Source organism: Sapajus apella, unplaced genomic scaffold (assembly GCF_009761245.1).
Source record: "Sapajus apella isolate SASKATOON/1434 unplaced genomic scaffold, GSC_monkey_1.0 scaffold122, whole genome shotgun sequence".
In the NCBI taxonomy this organism is placed as follows: Eukaryota; Metazoa; Chordata; class Mammalia; order Primates; family Cebidae; genus Sapajus; species Sapajus apella.
Genome location: NW_022437062.1, coordinates 5,432,075 through 5,438,951, shown reverse-complemented (window position 1 = coordinate 5,438,951; position 6,877 = coordinate 5,432,075).

The following is a 6,877-nucleotide window of genomic DNA, read 5'->3' as shown; positions in this document are numbered from 1 at the left end:
AGTTTCTTTACTGGAGGACTTCTCCGAGTCATTAAACAAGAATCGTGACAATGTGAACTGCCATTAAGGGTGTATTTACCCTGATCCTCTAGCTACAGAGGTTTTGGTGCCCAAGCATCTTGTGGGACTAGTGATCTGTGAAACATATCTTGAGAAGAACTGCTGGAGGATTATATAAGGTGACACAGTCAAACCTGTTATCAATTAATGCTTGTGTGCCTCCTTTCCTTTCCTCTCCCCATCCGGAAATAGGTCATAAGGTCTATGGTCTTGCCTAAGGGCAGACGGTGAACAAATAAACTGTCTAAGACAGTAGTTAATTTTCTTTCTCTTGTCTCTCCTCCTGATTTATAGATTGTTTGGTTATACATTAAAAATACATACTCTATAATTTTTTTTAACTGGTATTAAGGAGAGTTCTTAAACTGTAATATAAAGGTTTTGATGTTATAGTTAGAGAACTTCAACTTTCTTTATCTAGTTGAGAAAGGCACATTAGAGTTTTATCAACCTTCAAATGAGTTCTACTTGTTTTTAAAGACAGCAAGCATTATAAACAGGGTTAGTAATAAAGAGACTTGGGTCTGCAACAGCTATCTCTGATGCCCCACTATTTGCCTCAGTTTCTTTATCTGCATATTAAAGACATTTGAATACTAATCTCTCAAGTACCATCTAATTTTAAAATTCAAAAACATGCAAATTGCTCTTCCAGATTCATTGAGGCATAGAACAGAAAAATATTAACTAAATATCTAAACTACATTGGTGAAATATCACCTCCCCATTATTACAAAGAAACTTGAAATTAAATATAAATAGTAGTTTGTGGGAAGCATCGTCAAGCGAAGTGAAGAATGGGGGGAAGCAATAAAATTTTTACTGCTTCCTTGGTACAGACAATTTTTTTAGGCTAAAGAAATGGCAGATTCTTATATTCTGGTGCACAGGAACTATATGAATAAAACATGCCTGTGCAAATGAACTCACAACCTCATTCCAAAGCACCATTCGGGAATAATACGTTTAATGTCTCATCGATTTCCCCAGAAAACTGAAAGTAAACCTGTGCATACAGACAAAACAACCACAACAAAAAACAAGGTAGAAATAAATCTGCTATGGGGAACAGATTTGATCGACATTTGAAGGTTTCAAAACTCTAAGTAATATGCTAGTCACTTAAAAATATTCCCACATTTCTGCTTTCTCCCATCACTCTATGCCTTAAGATTCATCTGCCAATTTTGACGCATCTTTTTAAGTACCCCTTCAAGCCTAAAAATCCAGACCACTGAAAAGCCCTCTTTGCTTTGAAACTATCTGATCAATCCATAGATCATTTACCTGCAAGGATTATTTGGTGAAGCTAAAGCGGCACATCAACCAGCAGCATCTGAGGGCTGAGGCGGCAGAACGTCAACAACAAATTGTCATTGGCATTCCATTTATGAACCTTCAAACAGCATCAGATCTTTTCCATGGGAAACCAGATCAGGTCAGACTAGAGCTGAATATTTCTTAACAAGCTAACCATCAAAAGAATTTACGTTTTGAATAAAAAGGCTATCATTTGTTGATTTGAATATCAAAGGGATCCACTGCAAACTCCCAGTCTAGAAAAACCTCCCTAAGCTACACTAGACAGGTGTTTAATAATCTATTATTAAGGCACTATTTTAGGTTACTCAGAATTATAAAAAATAGCTGTAACTGTGAAGCTGCAAATGGGACTGCACAAAGAACCGAATGCTATTAACATACTATTAACAATTCAAAAGAATGAGTTGACATACCAATCAAACTTGTTAATTGACTGTCAATGGCCTGTCCCTGAATATACAACATGACTGCATTATAGATTTCAAATGCTGACAGGAAGACAGTTCCATTTGCATTAACTTCATAAACTGATCAACAACCAAACTGCCACATACATTTATAATGGGAAGCTGAATCATTTCAATATTCATGGAGCTCTGTAATTGTAAATTAGGTACTGGCAAACAATACAATACTGTACATACTCTAAAATATCTGAAATTTCATTGACCTACTTTCATTCTGGTTTTAAAATACAAAAAAAAGTTTCTTCTTGAAGTGATCATTACTTTAATTTGTAGTTTGTGTCTTAAGCAAAATTTGTTTCAATCCAATTTGCAACTATAGTTTACAGTTGCACTTTAGAAGCATCCCTGGTCTAGAAAATGTGAGGCAAAAAAGGTAGTGCAAAAGTGAGCTTGCCTTACTTGGGGTTTTTGAAAACAGAGAAATATGAAAGAAGGCAGAATCATACTACCTCAGGTGACAGCCGAAGATCCATTATGATAACATATTTAGCAAATAATCATTAACATAATGAAAAGGTTATAAAGTACTCCTGGGCTGGAGCCTTCTTAAATCCCCTCAAATGGACCTGCTGTTCTGAAATCAGACTTTAAAATCTTCAATCATCAATTGGTTTCAGAATCAATAGAGTAAAAGAGAAGACAAATGAGGGCTGAAGACTGTTTCCAACCAAAGGTTCATGATAAATGGTCTAAAATTCAACAGTTATCAGCATGGAGATATTCCTTTCAAATAGTTCTATGACTTCTTCGAGAATGAACAGAGGGTTTTTTTTTCCTTCAAAAAGCTGTTTCCCCCAGAGGTAAATGTTACTATAGTTTTGGATATTTTACTTTGATCATTAGCTAGGCATCACCCCTTCAGCCACTAGAAGTTGCTCAAACTTTGTGGATTAATTCTGAAATATTATAAAGTGTTACCACAATTTTGGGTGCACCAGTTCACTCATAGAACCTTTAGTAAAGGTTGTCTTGAAATTTTTTTTGGCTCTGCAAATTACTACATACTGTTAAATAACAAAATGAGTTTATTAGTTGGAGGGGAGCAGTTAATTCTAAATAATGAATGTGATCCTCAGAAGATTATTCATTCTATCTATTAGAATTAGTTTCTTTTCTAATCTTTGTCCAGCTAAGCAGTGATATATATTCCACAATGGTAAGTAACACACACATCATACATGCACATATATATATACTTTATGCATATATAAAATTGACTTATATTTATAAACATAAATATATAGTATATAATATACATATTTGTTTGAATATATACACACCTATATAACATATATATCTTTAATAAACTTAATTTTAGAATGATTTTAGATTTATGGAAAAGTTATAGTACAAGTTCCTGTATAACCTGAATCCAGTTTCTCTAATTGTTAACATCTTATATTACCATGACATATTTGTCATAACTAATGAGCCAATATTTATATATTTTATTATTAGCCAAAGCACATATTTAATTCAGATTTCCTTCATTTTTACCTATTTGCTCTTTTTCTATTACAAGATCCCAGCCAGTTGCCCTATTACTTATAGTCATATGTCTCCTTATGCTCTTCTGACTGTGTGTTTCTGAGTTTCCTGGTTTTGATGACCTTGACAGTTTTGATTAGTACTAGTCATGTACTTTCTAGATTGTTCTTTGATTTGGATTTTCTAATGTTTTTCTCATGGTTAAACCACAGTTACAGATTTTTGGAAGGAAGACCACAAAGTACCATTCACATAAATGATATATTTTTATCTTTGAATGTTCTCAATGTATTCGGTGTACTAAAATATATGTTTTTCTGTTTAGAAATAAAGGGCAAGTTATGTAAATCATCAGCAACAATCTGCAAAAGAGGCTATGTGTATATAATGGAAAGGGCTTCATTGCTAATTAGTAGTGTAGTAGATGTCAAGATCTGTGTTCATTCAGGGATTTAGCCATGTCTGGGATTGTCTGCAGGACTGTAGGGTGGGTCCATGAGGGATCCATTTACAAGAGATGAGGTCAAGAGCCAGGAGATGGAAATGGAAGAACATATATCCTGACCTAAGGGAAAGAGAGATGTTTACTAGTTTAGGTCAGGGTCAATGTACAAGTATATCTGATATGTATGTACATGTGTGTGTAGGAGGAATACTGGAGTTTGGAAAGGTTTTGAATTTACCATTTCTGAATTTTAGGGCAAGAAATATGCAAAGAGAACACAGGGAAGACTAAAAAGAGTTTGTTGGTAAACAGTAGAAGCATTAATGACAGCTACTTGAGGACTGATAATAATGGTGGTGATTTCAAGGTCAAGAGATTGAGACCATCCTGGTGAACACGGTGAAACCCTGTCTCTACTAAAAATGCAAAAAATTAGCTGGGCAGGGTAGTGCGTGCCTGTAATCCCAGCAATTCAGGAGGCTGAGACAGGAGAATTGCCTGAACCCAAGAGGCGGAGGTTGCGGTGAGCCGTTGCACTCTAACCTGGGTAACAAGAGCGAAACTCCATCTCAAAAAAAAAATAAAAAAATGATGATTTGATAGTGACAAGGGAGTATTGGTGACTGAGGAAAACAGTGGGTACCATTAGCATAAAAAATAGTGTCTTTAATACTGGGCATTATAAGTGTCAATAGTGACATGGGCAGGCATCACCATAGAAAGATGACATTAGCATAGCATACCAGGAAAGGAGGAGAAAAATAGAAGATCCATAAATAGGCAAGGGTACCAGTTTTTTGTGTTTATATAAGTTACTTCTTAGGAACATGTAACATTTTTGGGAAAAATTTATGGGGCTGGGGTGTTCTCAGGGAGGGTAAAAAGTCTAGTTAGAGAAATACCACATCTGGTAATTGCATACCTATAGGCCTGAACACAAGTTAGAGACAAAAGAAAGTCATTGGCCAGGCGCGGTGGCTCATACCTGTAATCCTAGCACTTTGGGAAGCCGAGGCAGGTGGATCACAAGGTCAAGAGATCGAGACCATTCAGGCTAGCATGGTGAAACCCAGTCTCTACTAAAAAATACAAAAAATTAGCTGGGCGCGCCTGTAGTTCCAGCTACTTGGGAGGCTGAGGCAGGAGAATTGCTTGAACCTGGGAGGCGGAGGTTGCGGTGAGCCGAGATCACGCCACTGTACTCCAGCCTGGCACCTGGTGACAGAGTAAGACTCTGTCTCAAAAAAAAAAAAAAAGGAAGTCACTTACATTCTGAGTTTCCATACTCATGAATGAGAGATCCACCCTTCTTCAAAAGGTTGTTGATTGGAGTGATAGCAATGCTACTCAAAAAGTATAAAAATAAAAAATAATAAAATGTTGAGAGATTTGGTAGAGATGGTAGTGACTTGGAAAGTACAAGGCCTTTTTTTTTTTTTTGGAGACAGAGTTTCACTCTGTTGCCCAGGCTGGAGTGCAATAGCATGACCTCGGCTCACTGTAACCTCCACCTCCTGGGTTCAAGTGATTCTTCTGCCTCAGCCTCCCAAATAGCTGGGATTACAGGCATGCGCCACCATGCCTGGCTAATTTTGGTATTTTTAGTAGAGACAGGGTTTTTCCATGTTGGTCATGCTAGTCTCAAACTCCTGACCACAGGTGATCCATGCCTCGGCCTCCCAAAGTGCTGGGATTACAGGCATGAGCCACCGTACCTGGCAGCAACCTCTTAAGTAGACTTGAAGGGTTATATGTAACTCAGATTCAAGAAATGTGGATTTTTTGTAGAGATGTAAGAAGAACTATAGGAGATAGAATCTTAGAAATGCCTCATGAGTACTGAAACTAAAGTCTTATTCTGGATTGAAGGCAATTAAAAGAACCTCAGCAGCAGTTGTTCAAGAATTCCATGCTAGCGCTCCAACCATATTATTTTCTGGTATCATGTGCATGTATGTGTGTGTGTGTATGTGTGTGTGTGCATTTTCTTACTTCTTTTAAATTGCAATGCAAAGTAAGCAATTCACCAGGAAAACGTTATCTATTGATTGAGTGGTGATACTCTTAAACAATTTGAATAGTGTTATCCTTAGAAAATAAATGTAAGCAATAAAGGGAACTCTACTAAGTGGTGACTCAATCCACCATTCCACAGAACATCTCTGTCAGAGTCTGGTTTCTCATGGACTTCAGCTTTACTGTGGAACATCATGGTCCTTCTTATTTTATGACATCTTTTATCCATTCTTTTTACCATAGAGTGACCGGATTCTGGGTGCAGGGCAGACTCAGCTCCCCTGAGGGGATGTTCTTCCAGGCTCTTGGTCTCTCACTCTCCCAGGAATGAGAAGGAGGACCCTGCCAGGTGTGGTACACTCATAAAGTAAATATTGGACCCCAAAGAGTTTTTGCAGAAAGTGATTTGTTTAGGCAGAGAAAGAGAAAAAAGAGAAAGAAAAAAAGAATGAAAGCTTCCACGAGATTGTGGAAGGGGATCCATAATGGAATCAGAAGAGGTGTGGAAGAAGGGGACTTTTAACCTGGGACAACTCCCTCACCCTTTAAGTTTCCAGGCCTATGAAAGGAGTTCCTTTAAACTTCCGCTGGAGTGGTTTATCTTTGATTCTTTCCCATGCACGTAAAAATTTAAACAAAGACCTCTAATCCCTGATGGAGAGGTGGGGGAGGCATGGCACTGGGAAGTTCCTGTCCTTGAAACTACGCCCCCTTGTGGACCTGGGAAGAGAATACATTCCCACAATAGCAGCCTAATATTGGACCAATCCTTATTTTCTTGGGCAAGGTGTTATTCTTGTTTTTAGTTTGCTGGAAGACACTTGATAAAGCCATTGAATTATTAATGAAAAGATTGCCCTTGGGCCTTACTCGGGCAAAAGACCACAAATGGTGCGAGAGGTAGGGCTGGGGTCATATTACTGTGCAAGGAATAGCCTAGAACTGTTTTTCACTAAAAGGAGAAGGATGAGACAGTTTCTCTTAGAAAAGAGAAAATGAACATTCAGACCTCCAGGATAGTCAAAAGTAATGTAAGACATGAAAAGAGGACACTTTCACCGTGACATTAGTTGGCTGT